This window comes from Babylonia areolata, chromosome 24 (genome assembly GCF_041734735.1).
Source record: "Babylonia areolata isolate BAREFJ2019XMU chromosome 24, ASM4173473v1, whole genome shotgun sequence".
Classification (NCBI taxonomy): Eukaryota; Metazoa; Mollusca; class Gastropoda; order Neogastropoda; family Buccinidae; genus Babylonia; species Babylonia areolata.
The window spans coordinates 4,737,493-4,758,648 of NC_134899.1; the positions used below are offsets into that span (position 1 = coordinate 4,737,493).

Sequence of the window (21,156 nt, forward strand, 5' to 3'; positions counted from 1 at the left end):
ACTTTTTCTTCCTGCTTATATTTACATGTACATATCCACCTGTGGACAAGATGTGTCTATCAGATTCTTTACTTCTTGACGTCTTAAAAAAAATAATAATAAGGGTGGCCGAAACGAAACGGAAACGAAACGAAACGATTTTTTATTTCAAGAAGGTAATGGAATAAGCGTTACTACTTCCGGTCCTTTTTTTTTTTTTTTTTTTTTTTTTAAGCATCCAGTCCTCTTGGAAAAAACTTTGAGAAAAGAAAAGAAAAGAAAAAAAATCCAATCAACTAAAGACATGAACAACAAGGGGAAGGGGCTGGTTACTCCATTGACGATAGAACTTGAGAAGTGTGCAGACTAACACGACGTCGTAAACCCTGGTCATAAACTGTGGCAGTATCTCTTTAAAGGGTCCAGTCGCTGGCTGGGTGGTCTTTGCCCTTCGATAACGTTGGTGATGGGGCCCCTTGTGTCCGTCAGTCCACGATGTTTGCTGTTTGCGTAAGCGTAAGTGATACGACCTACCATCCACACACTTAGCAAACACGCTGCTCAAACGAAGTTAGCCTTCAACGTTTCGATGTACGTGAACAGACCGTCAACGGACTTTCAGCATCATCGCCCCTACACACACAGACACATATATATATATATTTAAATACTCAATAAAATTACCTCGTCAGCAGAAGAAAAATATTCATTTTAAAAAATAGCTTGTGTGTGTGTGTGTGTGTGTGCAGCACATTTGAATTTTTTTTGTTTTGTTTTGAAAATGGTTAAAAATTGATTTTGTTTTAAATTTCGTAATCAAAGTTGACTTGTAGTGGCTACTACCCTTTAATGGATTCAATAGTTCTCTTCTGTGCTGAGATAGGTTATGAACCTTGACAGTGAAATTAATGTTCCCTCAAAAATGACACCCTCACTCCCTACCCCCCCAAAAAGATAAAAATAGAAATAAAATAAAACAAAATAATAATGATAATGATATAAGAAAAAGACGGGTTGGGGGGCGGGGGGAGGGGGGTATGGGGGGGGGAGGGGTAAGAGAAAGGAACGGTACAGAAGAAAAACAATTAGTCTTTTTTCTTCTTCTTCTTCTTCTTTCTTTCTGTCTTTTCTTTTCCTTTCTTTTAACTCATGAATTCACCCTTCCACACTATCACGAAAGATGTAATCGACAAGAAATCTGAAATACCATTTCATTTGATGGACTGATCACGTATTTATTTGTATGTTCATTCATTTATTCATTCGTTTGTTTATTTGTTTATCTATTTGCGTTTTTCGCGTGTGTGCGAACTGGACAGCACATATTACAGAAAAAAGAAGAAGAAAAAAACCCAAACAAACGAAAAGACAATCAGAAAAAATGTGTGACGGATTCAAAAGAATAAGGGAGGCATTTCGGAAATTAAAAAAAAAGTTTTAATAACGAAAAGTAAAGGATTTCAAACTGAAAAAAAAAAAATCTAAAAATCACTTTATGGAAGACAAATATAACGAAGCTGTAGAAAAATGAAGTTTAGCAGAGCGTGGTTTCGATCCACGGACCTCTGGGTTATGGGCCCAGCACGCTTCCACTGCGCCACTCTGCTGTCCTGTGGAGGAAGGCAACAGTTCATCCCTTGTGGGGGCCCCCATCGTCGGCTAGGTGTTAAGCGCTAATAGGAGGAAGGTGGCAGAATGGTTATAAGGCGCTTATCTGCCGACACACTGTTCGTTAGGGTCTGGGTTCGATTCCCGCTCTCGCTCTTTCTCCTAAGTTTGACTGAAAAATCAAACTGAGCGTCTAGTCATTTCGGATGAGATAATCAAATTGATAAACTCAGGTCCCGTGTGCAGCACGCACTTGGCGCACTGAAAAATAACCTCCTGCAACAAACGGGTCGTCCTCTGGCAAAATTCTGTGGAAGAAATCCACTCAGATAGGTACATGGATATGTATGCATGCACTCAAGGCCTGACCACGCGCGTTGGATTAGAATAGAATAGAGTAGAATATGTCTTTATTGCCAAGTGTACCGGGGTCACAAGGAATATTGGGGGGATAGTACATAACAAGATACGAACATAAATCGAAAATCATACACACAAATACAGTAGAAATTAGGATACATACAAGTGCATGTCAATATAAACATTTGTGCATACTCACACATACACGCACTGCACACACACAAACACACACAGACACACACACACACACACACACACACACACACACACACACACACACACACAAACACTCTCTCTCTCTCTCTCTCTCTCTCACACACACACACACACACACACACACACACACACACACACACACACGTTTGAACAGAAGCTGCATATTACATGTGGATGAGGATGATGCTGCTGATCAGGCATCTACTAGCATAGCAGATGTGGTGTGGCATGTATGGATTTGTCCGAACGCAATGACGCCTCCTTGAGAAACTGCAGCTGAACTGAAACTGTACAGAGTGGTGACAACAGATAACATTGTCTGTGTCGCTCTGTTTACTGTTGTGCATGGTTGACTCAATAACATGGCCCTTCAGCTCGCATTGGAGAGGGTGTTGGTTTGAACCACACACAGCCAACTAACACTAAATAAAAAGCTTGTTTTAACGAATTCGTCATCAGCATGAATTATACGGAGAGTTTAACAACTGAGCAAGTATCGAAAGCGCCGTTGCTGAATAGATTTTATCAAGTTATGACACCATTCTACGAAATCACGATCTCTAACTCAGAAATGACAGAAATGCATGATCTGAAAAGCTTGAAGATCGAGATACTCTTTTCTGCGTGACAACGATATATAATTGACATTAAACACGCTTAGCTTTTGTAGTTATTAATTCGTTTGTTTATTTGTTTATTTCAATACACAATGTTACTGTGCTTTGTTGTTTGTGCTTCCTCCGTGAAAACCGTAATTTTATTTACTTTTCATGTCACAAGTACAAACATGCTTTTTTGTTGTTGTTTTTTGTTTTGTTTTGGGGGTTTGTTTAAGTTTTTTTTTATTGGCACAACACAAGCATTTAAGCCTGCAAAAACAAAAGTCACATCGAAAGTGCTCTTTATCATGTTCATTCGTTCTGTGCACTTCAAGAATTCTTTTCTCTTTTTTTTTTTCTTTTTTTTATGGATTCGCACGAATATGATTCGCTGTACACAAAGAAATAATGAATATCTGTCAAATTTAGCTAAATAACTAAGACGGACAGAGGTTGCACGTACAATTAAACCACAAAGTTGTCAATATTTCTGTGCATTGCAGATACCGTGTAGGATCGTTAGTGCGTCCCTGTTGAAGTGATCGCAGTTTGAGAGAACTGAATATTATTTATTATTTTTACTGAGTTTTTATCCAGTGAAACACAGCTGTTGTAATAAACGACAAAAAGAAAATTGTGTTATTTCCTTTATTTACTTCTATTCTTTTTTCAATGATGAAAATGGTTACACATGAATACAAATTTACTGTTTGTACAAAATATTGTCTTTTTCCGGAAGAAAAGTATAGCACACGAAAGACATTCATAGTGTGTACAAAACTAATGTCATCTTCTCCCCCCTAAGAAAAAAAATACACATGAAAACAAATTAGTGGTATGTACTTTTTTTTCTTTTGGGGGGGCGTAGGAGTGGGGGTGGGGGGAGGGGGAGGTTGTTTTTTGTTGTTGTTGTTTTCCACTAAGCATATCATTTACCGCTTGATTAGTGCCTTTGTGCTGTAAAGAGTAACAGTATTTCTTCCTTGTTTTTTGTTTTTTTCTCTTCTTTTCACAAGACACATTTTCCTAATTACTTTGTTTTTATTGTTTCCTAATTTTACTTGATATTAACTCTTTTTTCGTTTAATTACCACTTTGTTTATTTACGTAGTTATTATACGCAATGTGCAAGTGTGCAGTTGAACTTGTGACATTCATACCGCACAGCGCACACCACACACACTTGAAACACGTGGAATACGAAATTGATTTAAAAGAAAAAGACTGAAGAACACGCCGTCGATTTCAACCACCCTCCCTCCAAGCCACAGACTTAAAAAAAGGATCAAGCGATATAAATAAGCCCGTTCTCTTAACAAACACACAGACAAAGAAGAGCGGAGTGGAAGAGAGGAACAGGGAATTTTTCAAAATGTATTTTGATTTATGTATTTTACTTACATTACTTTATTATCTTTATTTCAGTTTGTTTTTTTTTTAAAGTGAGACGAGCTATACAGAATAGCACAAAAACAACGAGAAAAAAATCTTGACATAGAAAAAAAAAAAAAAAGTTAGCAGAGCGTGGTTTCGATCCACGGACCTCTGGGTTATGGGCCCAGCACGCTTCCACTGCGCCACTCTGCTGTCCGCTGTGAGTGCGTAAAATTAAAACTCTTATATGTGATCCGCTGGGTTTCGTTCGCTGTTATTCACCAGCAACGAACCAAAAGCCGTTGGCCAGCACCACGGACGTATATTATTTTCGCCCGTGTTGGCCACATACACACAGATTGTGAAAAATAACCTTTTTCTTACTCTATTGTCCAGTGAATTCACACTCGCGAAATCTCTGTGTGTGGGGGAGGGGGTGGGTGGGAGAGCGAAAGGAGAGACAGGACTGAAAAACCATTGTTGGCCCTTTTTATCATTACGTACGGGTTGTTGTGACTGTCACAGTGATTAAAACAAAGTCTGTTCTTTGTGTAGTGTACATGCACTGCGCAAAATGAGTGGAATTTTGAACTGGTGATACAAAAACATAGAGTAGAGACCGGCTACACAACTTTCTCTTGACTCGGACGGTCACGAAACACACTCAGTTGATGAGTATACTTCCAGACTATCGTTGCTGGTATGTACTGCTCGGACTCAGTGAGCATAAATACAATCAGAAACTGCCCCCCCCCCCCCCCCCGCCCCCCTCACGGTCCCACACACTCCACCTCCGCCCCCCCCCACCCCCCTCCCCAATATACCCCCCATTTCAATAGTTGTGAGGAGCAAGAGTTTGAGGGAGAAGCGGAGAGAGACATAGGCAAAGACAGCGATAGAGAGCTAACGTTTTACCCAGTGTGTGCCCCTGCCCCACCAGTCTGGTGTTTCACTTCACTTGTGCACTTCACTGTGTGGACACTGACGTGTGCTTCACTGACTGCATGAAGCGGCAACTCTGTGTGTGTGTGTGTGTGTGTGTGTGTGTGTGTGTGTGTGTGTGTGTTTACGAATAATGAAATAACTAATCAATAATAAAGTAAATAAATCGTGTGAAAATGTGCTCATCCATATCAGATACACCACATGTACTGGGGGCAAAAAAAAAAGATGCCTGATCTTTGCACAAACCCAGTGTGCTGGATTGCACAAGCCATGAGCGACAGTGGTGGGGGTGGACATGGCGTTAAAGTAGAACACATCAGTCAACAAGCAGAGTGGCGCAGTGGAAGCGTGCTGGGCCCATAACCCAGAGGTCCGTGGATCGAAACCACGCTCTGCTAACTTTTTTTTTTTTTTTTTCATGTTTTGTTTCTTCTTTCATTTGTTTATTTAGTTATGCTTGTCGTTTTATTTCTCCTTCTTGCTTGTGGTTTCGATCCACGGACCTCTGGGCTACAGGCCCAGCACGCTACCACTGCAGCACTCTGCTGTCTGTGAGTTCACTGTCTGTTTTACTGTGTGTCCCTGCCCCACCAGTCTGGTGGTTCACTTCACTTGTGCACTTCACTGTGTGGACACTGACGTGTGCTTCACTGACTGCATGAAACGGCAACTGTGTGTGTGTGTGTGTGTGTGTGTGTGTGTGTGTGTGTGTGTGTGTGTGTGTGTGTGTGTGTGTGTGTTTTATCCACCAACATTTATCGTTTTGATTTAAAAGAAGGAAACCTTTTCATTGTGTGTGCGTATGTGTCAGTGCTATTTAAACCATTAACATAATAAATGATTTCAACAAACCCCTGCTACCGCACACACTCTCTCTCTCTCTCTCTCTCTCTCTCTCTCTCTCTCTCTCTCTCTTTCTCTTTCTCTCTGACCAACCAGGGGAGATCAGCGGGGTAGGGACACGACCTGATATTGGAATATCAGGTGTCAAGCAGACAGCAGAGTGGCGCAGTGGAAGCGTGCTGGGCCCATAACCCAGAGGTCCGTGGATCGAAACCACGCTCTGCTAACTTTTTTTTCCCTTTTCTTAAAAAAAACCCACACACATATTATTGCATGAGCTGTAACTGGGTTCCATTTTTTATGAAAATAATGATAACACACCTAATAATAACAGTGCTGATAATAATGATAATATACCTAATGATAACAGTGATGATGATAATGATAATATACCTAATAATAACAACGATGATAATAATGGTAATATTCATAATAATAACAATGATGATAATAATGATAGTATACTTAATGATAATGATGATGATAATAATGATAATATTCCTAATGATAACAATGATGATAATAATAATATACCTAACGGGAACGTGGCTTTGATCCACGGACCTCTGGGTTATGGACCCTGTCAGTGTAAAAAAAAAAAAAGATAAAAGAACAGCAACAACAATAAAATAATACTAATGAAAGAATTTAAAAAAAAAAAAGGAAACAAAACAAAACGAAAAAAAGTTAGCAGAGCGTGGTTTCGATCCACGGACCTCTGGGTTATGGGCCCAGCACGCTTCCACTGCGCCACTCTGCTTGTTGACTGATGTGTTCTACTTTAACGCCATGTCCACCCCCACCACTGTCGCTCCTGGTTTGTGCAATCCTCAGGTGGAAAGGAAATCCATGCAGACAAACACACACTATGTGTGTGTGTGTGTGTGTGTGTGTGTGTGTGTGTGTGTGTGTGTGTGTGTGTGCTCGCGATTGCATATGCAAGCGCGGTCTTGCCGAGCCGTGAAACCTTATGCGTTTGAGTGCGTGTATGTGACTCTGTGTGTGTGTGGGGGGGGGGAAGGGGGATGGTGGATATCAGTGAACACATATGTGTGTGGGTGCACGCGGTTTGATATAAGGTATATTATCATTATCATCATCATTGTTATTATGAGGTATATCATCATTATTATCATCATTCTGATTCCCTCACATCTTTTAAATCTCGCCTCAAAACTCATCTTTTCCCTCAGCAATAAGTTCAATAAAAAAAAAAAATTAAAAAATTGTGGCAGGTCCACTTCCTTTGCGTTAGCTGTGCTTGACTCTGTGTGCATACATATGTATGTGTACATAACTACATGCATGTATATGAATGTGTATAGTGTGTGCGTGTGTTTATGTAAGTTTGTGCCTGTCTATGTGTGCGTATGTGTTAGGGTAGCTGTTAGATACACATGTGTGTTAAAATGTATTATGCATTGTGTGTGTGTGTGTGTGTGTGTGTGTGTGTGTGTGTGTAGAGTCACATTTTGGTGTATGTATGTAACAGTGTAATGTTTTATGTTAACAACAGCGTTTTTGTAAAGTACCTAATCAGATTTCTGGATAGTGTGCTATATAAGTATCCATTATTATTATTATTATTATTGTATATTATCATTATTATCATCATTGTTATTATTATGTATATCACCATTGTTATTATTAGTTATATTATCATTATTATCATTATCATTATTATTAGGTATATTATCATTATCATCATCATTGTTATCATTAGGTATATTATCATTATTTTATTTTTTAATGTAACCCACTTACACCTCATGCAATGATATGTGTGTGGGTTTTTTTTAAGAAAAAAAAAGTTAGCAGAGCATGGTTTCGATTCACGGACCTCTGGGTTATGGGCCCAGCACGCTTCCACTGCGCCACTCTGCTGTCTGCTTGACACCTGATTTTCCAATATCAGGTCGCGTCCCTACCCCGCTGATCTCCCCTGGTTGGTCAGAGTGTGTGTGTGTGTGTGTATGTGTGTGTCTGTGTCATTGTGTGTCTGTGCCTCTGTGTGTGTGTGTGTGTGTGTGTGTGTGTGTGTGAGCAGAGTGGCGCAGTGGAAGCGTGCCGGGGCTATAACACAGAGGTCCGTGGATCGAAACCACGCTCTGCTAACTTTTTTTTCGGTTTCTTATTTTCTTTTTTTTTTCTTTTTTTAAATCTTTTTATTATTGACTCACTTGTGTAAACAAAGTGAGTCTATGTTTTAACCCAGTGTTCGGTTGTCTGTGTGTGTGTGTGTGTGTGTGTGTCCGTGTGTCCGTGGTAAACTTTAACATTGACATTTTCTCTGCAAATACTTTGTCAGTTGACACCAAATTTGGCATGAAAAAAGGAAAAATTCAGTTCTTTCCAGTCATCTTGTTTAAAACAATATTGCACCTCTGGGATGGGCACAAAAAATAAGAAAAGAAGCCTAATTATATGCAAAGTGCATTTCCTGTTATATTTATATTTTTTGTATTCTCTAAACTTGGCACTTTGGCCTCTTATTCTGACACAACAACAAGAGGAGTCATTATTATCATTTTTTTGTTCAAACAGGAACTTCTTTTGCTAAGCATGGAATTTTTATTTATTTTGCAAACGTTTTGGTGCAGATAGTAAAAAAGGGAAATTACTCTGTAATTAATGCTAGGGGACTTAATTTATCACAAGTGAGTCTTGAAGGCCTTGCCTCTCGTTGTTTTATTGTTTTGTTGTTAATGTTTTTGTTGTTGTTCTTTCATTGTTTATTTACACAGAGGGGTCGCACTTCAAAATGCTATATACCGACTTTTCCAGGATTACATGACCCAGGTCATGACTTTTCCAGGATTACATGACCCAGGTCATGACTTTTCCAGGATTACATGACCCAGGGCATGACTCCTGTATGCTCTTGTATGGCCGCCTTTTTTCTTCTTTTTTTTCCTGGCCCTCAGCAGGTTCGAACCCCGCGCCTTCAGGACTGAGTCACCTTTTTTTTGGCAGACGTTTTAACAACTGAGCCATCGTACGCCTAGTTTGAGTAGGGAAATTTAATCCTTATGAAGTTTACTTTCATTACTCCTCGACCAGATCCAGATGGAACTCTTTTCTGCTGCTTCTGCCCTTGCCTTGAGAGCCCATGTCCTCTCTGCCAGAAATCGACAGCTATTTCATGAGGCTGTAGGCAGATGCGCTCATAAACCCTTTTGCACCAAATTCTATGGCGAGGGCTTTGGCTTGGAAGCCAGATTCTCTCATGCTGGCTAGACTAGCATACTTCTCGGTCTTGTAAATATGGGCTTCCTCCATTCTACTTTCGTTTGGCACAGTGAGCTCAACCAGAACCGCTTGTTTCGTTGCCTTGGAGTGGAGTACTACTCCGCTCTTGCTGATGATTTCCGGGTGTTTCTTGCCCTCTGGTAGGTCAACTGTGAATTTCCAATCTTCGGCACCATCAAGCAGCCCATATTTCCATGCTTTGAATGTTACAGCTGTTCCTGGCCAGACTTTATTACCTTCTGCAGAGAGGAACCCTACTGGAACTTCTGGTGGTGTGGGTGCTCCTTGGACAGCGTTCACCACGTGTGCAATTTCTTTTAGCACTTGGCTGTGCCTCCATGTGTACCGTCCCTGGCTCAACGCCGCTTTGCATGAGCTGAGGACATGTTCCACTGTTTGTTTGCCATGGCAGAGTGGGTACGCAGGGTCATCTGCTTTCCCCCATTTCACCAAGTTTGTATTCGAGGGAAGGAGGTCGTACACAGATCTTAGGATGAAGCTGATCCTCAGAGGGGCCATGTTCCACATGTCGCTCCAGCTGTGGCTCTTTGGAGTGCATTTTCCCATGTTGTCCACTGCCCCTGCTGGCTTTGCTGGACTGCCTTCTGGACTCTTATCACCCTCTTCTTTCTTGATCTCCTGTATGATCATGTCTCTTTTTGCTTTCCCCTTTGCCCATCATTCCATCTTTGTTGGTTTGGGTGTGTCCAATTATTTCCTTCGTCTCGAGACTTTCTTTCACTGCACTGACTGCCTCCCTGACTTTCCATTTTCTGCCAGTCTTCAGCTTGGGTTGGTTGGATCTCACAATACTGTCACCTGAGTCTTCGAGCATACTGAGAAGTCTTGTCTTTCCTACCTTGTATTCTTCGACAAGTGATTTCAAAGGTAATGTCAGCTTTGCTTGGCGACAGCAGAGTGCTACGTCAGTGAGACCAGGTGGGACACCAAGCCATTTGCGTGTGTTCTTGTTGATCTTTGCCTCAATCGACTCGACTGTGCGACAGCTGATATCATATATCAGGAGAGGCCACAGGAGCTTTGGTATCAGCATGGACTGTAGGCACCACACTTTGTATTTGTCAAGGAAGGCCACACTGGTCTATGATATGCAGGCCTTCTTCTGCTGTCTGCTTGGTTTCCTTTCCTCTTTTTGTGTCTTTCAGGGACTCATGACTGCTTCATCTGACACCGTTGGAATGGCTTGGTTGGCAACAGTCAATGTGACTGTTTCAGCTACCTTTCCTTTACGCAGTGAGAGGCTCCGTGATTTCTTTGCTTTGAAGTTCATCCTGGCTGAGGCAACTATCACAAGAGGAATGGAATTCACGAACTGGCAGCTTGGTGTTCCTGAGGTTTTCACACCGTTTTCTTTTCGTTCTCTACGGTGTGTGTGTGTGTGTGTGTGTGTGTGTGTGTGTGTGTGGACGCTGATTGTAACAGAGTTGGGGAGGAATGTAGCCGGGTTGGCAACAATCTTCAGGTAAATCAGTCACAAGTGATTTACCTCCCCTTAATCTTCAGGTAAATTGGTCACAAGTGATTTACCTCCCTTTAAGGAAGCATTATTTCTCAACAATTTCTTTTAAATGGTGAACATTTGATAACCCTTGGTATATAGTTTTTATGTTATTAAAATTTAGTAAGAATACATATTTTAGTGACAATGATATCATTGTGTCAATAAGCCTATAGTTCCTTTAAATTGATATATATATATATGAAGGAATTTTGGCACGACCTTCGAAATGCACCCAATTATACAAAATACTATCAGCCTGTTGGAAGTTAAGGATCATCTAATGGGTAAAATCACAACTGTAAACAACGTGATTGTTAGGGTTTATTGTTCATAGTCATTAAACTCGTCTCCAGGTTAGTAATTGCTATGTAATATTTTTATACCAAGACATATTAAATATAGTGATTAAAAGCAATCAATGTATGTTATCATATTGAAAAACACAAATGACATATCTTACAGAGAACATGTATTCTAATCAGCAAAAAAGGTTTTTTCTCCTCACTTTTAACAACAAGAAAACAGGAAACATGTATATATTTTTTAATACCACAATGTGGAGGTTAGAATATAAATTACTTTTGCGTCTGTAATCATGTGTAACCATGTACAGGGTAACACAACACACAGTGTGCTTTAGTGATGTCTGTGGTCAATTGTTAAGTCTCAATGTTCAACCAGGGTAACCTGGACCCCACACAGAATATTCACTGTTCTGATCACAACTAGGACAGTTCTTGTCTTGAACCCTTAAGGGGAAAACTGTTTAGATATAACATACTGTCTGGAATCACACAAATGTCATTCCTCAAGTGGATCACTAAAAGAAAGAAGTGCTTGTGAGTCAGGGGGAGTAAGGGATATGTAGTTATCTGTGGGTCTGCTCTGGTGATGAGTGGATCTAAAAACCACGCTCTGTTTCTCTTGATTATATATTTTCATTGTTATTGTTTATTGTTGCTGTTTATTTTACACTGAAAAAGTGGCACTTCAATTTATTCTTTATACAACCCACTTTACAGAATTAAATGTTTTGTGTTTGTTTGAAATGATAATGTGAAAAATAATGACATTACCCAAATGTTTCTTACCTGAATTCACTTGAAGGTTTTCTTTTTTTCTTCTCATTATCATTATGCTTTTCTTTCTATTACGTATATTGGTTATATTATCAAAAATGAAACCAAGTTACACTTAAAGAAAAAAAGTTAGCAGAGCGTGGTTTCGATCCACGGACCTCTGGGTTATGGGCCCAGCACGCTTCCACTGCGCCACTCTGCTGTCTGCTTGACAACTGATTTTCTTGTTTAAGTTCCGGTCCCTACCCCACTAATCTCCCCTGGTTGGTCATGACTGAATGTGTGTGTGTGTGTGTGTGTAAATAAGTTTGTGTGAATGATGAAATATCAGATAGATAACTAATGCGTGTGAAAATTTGTTGATCATTATCAGATAGGGGGGAAAAAAACAGCCCGCACCAACACCACATTACTCCGGTGTACAGACATCCGCCACCTCCACCCCTCTTCACACACACACACACACACACACACACACACACACACACACACACACACAGTGTGTTTGTCTGTGAATTTCCTTTCCACCTGAGGATTGCACAAACCAGGAGCGACAGTGGTGGGGGTGGACATGGCGTTAAAGTAGAACACATCAGTCAACAAGCAGAGTGGCGCAGTGGAAGCGTGCTGGGCCCATAACCCAGAGGTCCGTGGATCGAAACCACGCTCTGCTAACTTTTTTGGGTTTTTTGTTTTTGTTTTTGTTTTTTTGTTGTTTTTTGGGCTTTTTTTTTCTTTTTCTTTTTCTTCATATTCTGTTTCCTCTTTCATTTGTTTATTTAGTTATGCTTGTCGTTTTATTTCTCTTCCTTGCTTGTGGTTTCGATCCACGGACCTCTGGGCTACAGGCCCAGCACGCTACCACTGCAGCACTCTGCTGTCTGTGAGTTCACTGTCTGTTTTACTGTGTGTCCCTGCCCCACCAGTCTGGTGGTTCACTTCACTTGTGCGCTTCACTGGCCATCAGCAGGTTCGAACCCGCGCCTCCAGGGTGTTTTGCCACTTCAGGACTGAGTCACCTTTAGATCCAAATGGAACTCTTTTCTGCTGCTTCTGCCCTTGCCTTGAGAGCCCATGTCCTCTGTCTGCCAGAAATCAACAGCTATTTCACGAGGCTGTAGGCAGATGCGCTCATAAACCCTTTTGCACCAAATTCTATGGCGAGGGCTTTGGCTTGGAAGCCAGATTCTCTCATGCTGGCTAGACTAGCATACTTCTCGGTCTTGTAAATATGGGCTTCCTCCATTCAACTTTCGTTTAGCACAGTGAGCTCAACCAGAATCGCTTGTTTCGTTGCCTTGGAGTGGAGTACTACTCCACTCTTGCTGATGATTTCCGGGTGTTTCTTGCCCTCTGGTAGGTCAACTGTGAATTTCCAATCTTCGGCACCATCAAGCAGCCCACGTTTCCATGCTTTGAATGTTACAGCTTTTCCTGGCCAGACTTTATTGCCTTCTGCCGAGCGGAACCCTACTGGAACTTCTGGTGGTGTGGGTGCTCCTTGGACAGCGTTCACCACGTGTGCAATTTCTTTTAGCACTTGGCTGTGCCTCCATGTGTACCGTCCTTGGCTCAACGCCACTTTGCATAAGCTGAGGACATGTTCCACTGTTTGTTTGCCATGGCAGAGTGGGTACGCAGGGTCCTCTGCTTTCCCCCATTTCACCAAGTTTGTATTCGAGGGAAGGAGGTCGTACACAGATCTTAGGATGAAGCTGATCCTCAGAGGGGCCATGTTCCACATGTCGCTCCAGCTGTGGCTCCTTTGGAGTGCATTTTCCCATGTTGTCCACTGCCTCTGGTGGCCTTGCTGGACTGCCTTCTGGACTCTTATCACCCTCTTCTTTCTTGATCTCCTGAATGATCATGTCTCTTTTTGCTTTCCCCTTTGCCCATCATTCCATCTTTGTTGGTTTGGGTGTGTCCAGTTATTTCCTTCGTCTCGAGACTTTCTTTCACTGCACTGACTGCCTCCCTGACTTTCCATTTTCTGCCAGTCTTCAGCTTGGGTTGGTTGGATCTCACAGTACTGTCACCTGAGTCTTCGAGCATACTGAGAAGTCTTGTATTTCCTACCTTGTATTCTTCGACAAGTGATTTCAAAGGTAATGTCAGCTTTGTTTGGCGACAGCAGAGTGCTACGTCAGTGAGACCAGGTGGGACACCAAGCCATTTGCGTGTGTTCTTGTTGATCTTTGCCTTAATCGACTCGACTGTGCAACAGCTGATATCATATATCATGAGAGGCCACAGGAGCGTTGGTATCAGCATGGACTGTAGGCACCACACTTTGTATTTGTCAAGGAAGGCCACACTGGTCTATGATATGCAGGCCTTCTGCTATCTGCTTGGTTTCCTTTCCTCTTTTTGTGTCTTTCAGGGACTCATGACTGCTTCATCTGACACCGTTGGAATGGCTTGGTTGGCAACAGTCAATGTGACTGTTTCAGCTACCTTTCCTTTACGCAGTGAGAGGCTCCGTGATTTCTTTGCTTTGAAGTTCATCCTGGCTGAGGCAACTATCACAAGAGGAATGGAATTCACGAACTGGCAGCTTGGTGTTCCCAGAGGCACTAAACTTAGCGAGATGAATCACTCAGCGCTTCGCGTGAAGCCGCCGCGCGAGCAGCTCTCGCCCGGAAATAGTATGCGCCCTCAAGCGGCCAGACAGTTACGGCAGCAGAGGAAATGGCTTGGTGTTCTGCTGTAAACTGCAAAAACTCGCGCAAAAAAGGATGGACATTGTTCCGATTTCCCAAAGATGAAGACAGGTAAGCGTTTCATGATTTTGTTTAATGAAGTATCTTGTTGATATGGACATTTATGTCGTTATTACATTCGTTAGTCAGAGCTTTGTTTAGCCGAGTGTGCAAAGTGAAAGTAGTTTTCAGCAAAACCGAAAGTAGAGCTGTGAAAGGTATCCGTGACGTTTTGTGATTGTGACTTTGGGTCTGGGACAGACAACATTAGAGCGGCATCAAAACTGAACCCAAAATTAGGCACTGTTTTAGTGATTAGAACCATAGTGATGCATTGATATAATTATGCAACACTGAATGTGTTGCTATGGTTGTAGTGTAGTGGTTATGGTAGACTGCTCAGCTAGCAGTCATAGTAATAGTAATCACTACTTGCAGTAGACGCCAGTCAAATCTTTCTAGTAATCAGTAATCACTCAGTTTAGCAGGAATGGCAGTAATAGTAGAAGCAGTTGCAGGAGCAGCAGCAACAGCAGCAGTAGTAGCAGCACCAGCTTTGTCATCATCATCATCATCATCTTCATCATCATCAGTAGTAGTTGTTGTTGTCGTGGTAGTAGTAATAGTACTGAGAAGGATGAAGAGAACAACTGAGGATGAAATGATACCAGTTTCTATAAATTGAAAACTGAATGAAAATAAATATTGAAATGCTATATTGCTTTTTTTGTACAGATGCAAAAAGTGGGTTCAGAACACCAGGCGAGCTGATCTACAGGGAAAAACCAGCGAGTACCTGTACACTAACTGCAAACTTTGCTCTGAACATTTTGAGCCAAATCAGTTTATGAATCCCAGTGCGGAAAAATTGAGTCTTGTGTGGAATGCTGTCCCCACATTATTCAACATTCCAAATCCACCACCTAAAGTCACAACAAAAAGAAAATGCCCTGTCGACAGGATCACCCTGCAAGTTCCAAAAAAGCCAGAACCAGCCATGAATCACAGGAAAAAGCAGGTAATTTAATTTACTGTATATATTTGTATGTTTTTAAATTGCTGTAGCTTTTATATGTACAAGTATTTTGATATAATTATGTCAGACTTGTTATCTCTGCGATAATATTATTTAGAACTGTGTATATCACATTGTGTGGGGTGTGGATGAGGAGAATGAAAAGGTAAAACATAAATGAACATATATGTCATTATTTCTGTCGCCTTGTCAGTGTTTCTCTCTCTCTCTCTCTCTCTCTCTCTCTCTCTCTCTCTCTCTCTCTCAGCTATTGTTTATTTGTATCTCTCACACATTTTCTGGAATGGTGTGTGTGTGTGTGTGTGTGTAATAGTCATAAACTAATTTTCATTTCCAGTGCCTGATCCTGTTCCTGGCCCCTCGGTTGACTGGCAGCCAACACCAGAAAGACAATAACAGAAAGTTTGCGTCTTCAAGTGGCAGGCAAAACAGAAAACTGCTCAAGCTGTGTCATATCTGAATTTTCCTTAGGGCATTGACTTGCAAAATTACTATTGACTTTTACAAATATACTGCCTTAACATTATAAAATTTTAGTAAGTGATCTCAGAAAGGTTGAAATCAGGTATCTGAAGCAAAGTTCCTGTGGTAGTTGGTGCTATTTGTCGTGTCGGCTGTTGGTTCAAGGAGAAAGGCGAAAGTTTACGGCTGGATATGACACCTTTGTTTTCGTCTGTGTGGATCCCGACACCAACTGGGTGGGTAATTTCGATAATTTAATAGTAAGTCTCTCTCTCTCTCTCTCTCACTCTCTCTTTGCTGTATCTCTTTTAAAACCTATGGAGAATCTGCAAAATTATGTCGATAACCCACGTATTTATTTTGGGGGACATGCCGCAGACAGTCAACATACGCACATGCTTTTTCTGTGTTGCTTCTCCTTTGCGCCTGGCTGCTATCTACTGTCTGGGGGAAGGGAGAGGGTGGTGAGGGACGCGGCGCGCCGCGAGCGAGCGAGGCTTCAGTTTTGCACATAGGGGAAAGAAGGGAGTGTGCCCTCTCCCTCCTTCTACACTCTCTGGTGTTCCTGAGGTTTTCACACCGTTTTCTTTTCGTTCTCTACGGTGTGTGTGTGTGTGTGTGTGTGTGTGTGTGTGTGTGTGTGTGTGTGTGTGTGTGTGTGTGTGGACGCTGATTGTAACAGAGGTGGGCAGGAATGTAGCCAGGTTGGCAACAATCTTCAGGTAAATCGGTCACAAGTGATTTACCTCCCCTTAATCTTCAGGTAAATTGGTCACAAGTGATTTACCTCCCTTTAAGGAAGCATTATTTCTCATCAATTTCTTTTAAATGGTGAACACTTGATAAGCCATGGTATACAGTTTTTATGTTATTAAAATTTAGTAAGATTACATATTTTAGTTACTAATACCATTGTGTCAATAAGCCTATAGTTCCTTAAATTGATATATTTATATACATATATATATATATATATATATATATATATATATATGAAGGAATTTTGGCACGACCTTAGAAACGGACCCAGTTATACAAAATACTATTGGCCTGTTGAAACTAAAGAATAAAATTGTTACTACGAACAAACTGAGCTTAAAGATTTATTGTTGATAGTCTTTAAACTCATGTCCACATTAACGATTACTATATACCACATATAATCTTATTGTACTGAAACATTTTCAATTTAGTGATCAAAAGCAATCAATACGTGATATCGTGTTAGAAACGCAAATAAGATATCTCACAGAGAACGTGAATTCTAACCAGCAAGAAAGTTTTTTTCTACTCACCTGTAACAACAAGAAAACAGTAAATATCATTCCTTAAAAATTCCGCAACGCTAATGTATAAATAAACCTGCCTGAATTATTTGTTGTGTCTGTAATCATGTGCATCCCTGTACAGGGCAACACAACACAGGGTGTGCTTTTGTGATGTATGTGATTGATCGTTAAGTCTCCATGTTTAACTAAGGAAACCAGGACCCTACACAGCATCTTCACTATTCCGAAGGTCACACAATTAGGACAGTTCTTGGCTGGAAACCTTAAGGGGAAAACTGCTTCGATAAAATATACTGTCTGGAATCACTCAAATTTGACTCCACAAGTGAATTGTCGAAAGAAAAAAGTGCTGGGGAGTAGAGGACGTGTAGTTTATCTCTGGGCCTGCTGTGGTGGTCTGTGTATCTAAAAACCACGTTCTCTTTCTCTTGATTATATATTTTTATTGTTATCGTTTACTTGTTGCTATTTATTTTACACTGAAAAAGTGGCACTTGAATTTACTCTTTATACAAACCACTTTACAGAATTAAATGTTTTGCATTCGTTTAAAATGATAATGTGAAAAATAATATTATACAAATGAAGACACCTGAATTCACTTGGAGGTTTTCTTTTCCTTCTCATTATCATTATGGTTTTCTTTCTATTACGTATATTTATTATATTATCAAAAATGAAACCGAGTTACACTTTATGCATAACTTAAAGAAAAAAAGTTAGCAGAGCGTGGTTTCGATCCACGGACCTCTGGGTTATGGGCCCAGCACGCTTCCACTGCGCCACTCTGCTGTCTCCTTGACAACTGATTTTCTTGTTTAAGTTCGTGTCCCTACCCCACTGATCTCCCCTGGTTGGTCATGACTGAATGTGTGTGTGTGTGTGTGAATGATGAAATATCAGATAAATAACTAATGCGTGTGAAAATTTGCTGATCATTATCAGATATGGGGGGAAAAAAACAGCCCGCACCAACACCACATTACTCCGGTGTACAGACATCCGCCACCTCCACCCCTCTTCACACACACACACACACACACACACACACACACACACACACACACACACACACACACACACACACACACACACACACACGCACGCACACGCGCACACACACACACACACACACACACACACACACAGTGTGTTTGTCTCTGAATTTCCTTTCCACCCGAGGATTGCACAAGCCAGGAGCGACAGTGGTGGGGGTGGACATGGCGTTAAAATAGAACACATCAGTCAACAAGCAGAGTGGAGCAGTGGAAGCGTGCTGGGCCCATAACCCAGAGGTCCGTGGATCGAAACCACGCTCTGCTATTTTTTTTTCTTCTTTTTATCTTTTTCTTCTTCTTTTTTCCATTTATTGTAATTCCTGATTCCATCACGTTTACATACGTGCTTCACCAACTTTCCAAAAGTAAGGAAATTTATCCAAATAATAATGTAATATTAATGATAATGACAAGACTAATGATAAGTAGGGGACTCCTTGTCTTTCCTACCTTGTATTCTTCGACAAGTGATTTCAAAGGTAATGTCAGCTTTGCTTGGCGACAGCAGAGTGCTACGTCAGTGAGACCAGGTGGGACACCAAGCCATTTACGTGTGTTCTTGTTGATCTTTGCCTCAATCGACTCGACTGTGCGACAGCTGATATCATATATCAGGAGAGGCCACAGAAGCTTTGGTGTCAGCATGGACTGTAGGCACCACACTTTGTATTTGTCAAGGAAGGCCACACTGGTCTATGATATGCAGGCCTTCTTCTGCTGTCTGCTTGGTTTCCTTTCCTCTTTTTGTGTCTTTCAGGGACTCATGACTGCTTCATCTGACACCGTTGGAATGGCTTGGTTGGCAACAGTCAATGTGACTGTTTCAGCTACCTTTCCTTTACGCAGTGAGAGGCTCCGTGATTTCTTTGCTTTGAAGTTCATCCTGGCTGAGGCAACTATCACAAGAGGAATGGAATTGACGAACTGGCAGCTTGGTGTTCCTGAGGTTTCCACACCGTTTTCTTTTCGTTCTCTACGGTGTGTGTGTGTGTGTGTGTGTGTGTGTGTGTGTGTGTGTGTGTGTGTGGACACTGATTGTAACAGAGGTGGGCAGGAATGTAGCCAGGTTGGCAACAATCTTCAGGTAAATCGGTCACAAGTGATTTACCTCCCCTTAATCTTCAGGTAAATTGGTCACAAGTGATTTACCTCCCTTTAAGGAAGCATTATTTCTCAACAATTTCTTTAAATGGTGAACATTTGATAACCCTTGGTATATAGTTTTTATGTTATTAAAATTTAGTAAGAATACATATTTTAATGACAATGATATCATTGTGTCAGTAAGCCTATAGTTCCTTTAAATTGATATATATATATATATATATATGAAGGAATTTTGGCACGACCTTCGAAATGCACCCAGTTATACAAAATACTATCAGCCTGTTGGAAGTTAAGGATCATCTAATGGGTAAAATCACAACTGTAAACAACGTGATTGTTAGGGTTTATTGTTCATAGTCATGAAACTCGTCTCCAGGTTAGTAATTGCTATGTAATATTTTTATACCAAGACATATTAAACATAGTGATTAAAAGCAATCAATGTATGTTATCATATTGAAAAACACAAATGACATATCTTACAGAGAACATGTATTCTAATCAGCAAGAAAAGTTTTTTCTTCTCACCTTTAACAACAAAAAAACAGGAAACATGTATATATTTGTTTAATACCACAATGTGGAGGTTAGAATATAAATTACTTTTGCGTCTGTAATCATGTGTAACCATGTACAGGGTAACACAACACACAGTGTGCTTTAGTGATGTCTGTGGTCAATTGTTAAGTCTCAATGTTCAACCAGCATAACCTGGACCCCACACAGAATATTCACTGCTCTGATCACAACTAGGACAGTTCTTGTCTTGAACCCTTAAGGGGAAAAATGTTTAGATATAACATACTGTCTGGAATCACACAAATGTCATTCCTCAAGTGGATCACTGAAAGAAAGAAGTGCTTGTGAGTCAGGGGGAGTAAGGGACATGTAGTTATCTCTGGGTCTGCTCTGGAGATGTGTGGATCTAAAAACCACGCTCTGTTTCTCTTGATTATATATTTTCATTGTTATTGTTTATTGTTGCTGTTTATTTTACACTGAAAAAGTGGCACTTGAATTTATTCTTTATACAACCCACTTTACAGAATTAAATGTTTTGTGTTTGTTTGAAATGATAATGTGAAAAATAATGACATTACCCAAATGTTTCTTACCTGAATTCACTTGAAGGTTTTCTTTTTCTTCTCATTATCATTATGCTTTTCTTTCTATTACGTATATTTGTTATATTATCAAAAATGAAACCAAGTTACACTTAAAGAAAAAAGTTAGCAGAGCGTGGTTTCGATCCACGGACCTCTGGGTTATGGGCCCAGCACGCTTCCACTGCGCCACTCTGCTGTCTCCTTGACAACTGATTTTCTTGTTTAAGTTCGTGTCCCTACCCCACTGATCTCCCCTGGTTGGTCATGACTGAATGTGTGTGTGTGTGAATAAGTTCGAGTGAATGATGAAATATCAGCTAAATAACTAATGCGTGTGAAAATTTGTTGATCATTATCAGATATGGGGGAAAAAAAAAAAAAAAACAGCCCGCACCAACACCACATTACTCCGGTGTACAGACATCCGCCACCTCCACCCCTCTTCACACACACACACACACACACACACACACACACAGAGTGTGTTTGTCTGTGAATTTCCTTTCCACCTGAGGATTGCACAAACCAGGAGCAACAGTGGTGGGGGTGGACATGGCGTTAAAGTAGAACACATCAGTCAACAAGCAGAGTGGCGCAGTGGAAGCGTGCTGGGCCCATAACCCAG

At 40.9% G+C, this 21,156-nt stretch overlaps 6 non-coding genes across 6 annotated transcripts; all 6 read right to left on the bottom strand.

The window, feature by feature from the left end:
- Positions 1–1,514: 1,514 nt before the first annotated feature.
- Trnam-cau (transfer RNA methionine (anticodon CAU)) lies at positions 1,515–1,586 on the bottom strand. Its single transcript has one exon. It is a non-coding gene; the product is annotated as a tRNA-Met (tRNA).
- A 2,691-nt stretch (positions 1,587–4,277) lies between these two features.
- Positions 4,278–4,349, bottom strand: Trnam-cau (transfer RNA methionine (anticodon CAU)). Its single transcript has one exon. It is a non-coding gene; the product is annotated as a tRNA-Met (tRNA).
- Positions 4,350–6,612: 2,263 nt separating this feature from the next.
- Trnam-cau (transfer RNA methionine (anticodon CAU)) lies at positions 6,613–6,684 on the bottom strand. Its single transcript has one exon. It is a non-coding gene; the product is annotated as a tRNA-Met (tRNA).
- Positions 6,685–11,904: 5,220 nt separating this feature from the next.
- Positions 11,905–11,976, bottom strand: Trnam-cau (transfer RNA methionine (anticodon CAU)). The gene has a single exon. It is a non-coding gene; the product is annotated as a tRNA-Met (tRNA).
- A 6,004-nt stretch (positions 11,977–17,980) lies between these two features.
- On the bottom strand, positions 17,981–18,052 carry Trnam-cau (transfer RNA methionine (anticodon CAU)). The gene has a single exon. It is a non-coding gene; the product is annotated as a tRNA-Met (tRNA).
- Positions 18,053–20,655: 2,603 nt separating this feature from the next.
- On the bottom strand, positions 20,656–20,727 carry Trnam-cau (transfer RNA methionine (anticodon CAU)). The gene has a single exon. It is a non-coding gene; the product is annotated as a tRNA-Met (tRNA).
- Positions 20,728–21,156: the final 429 nt, after the last annotated feature.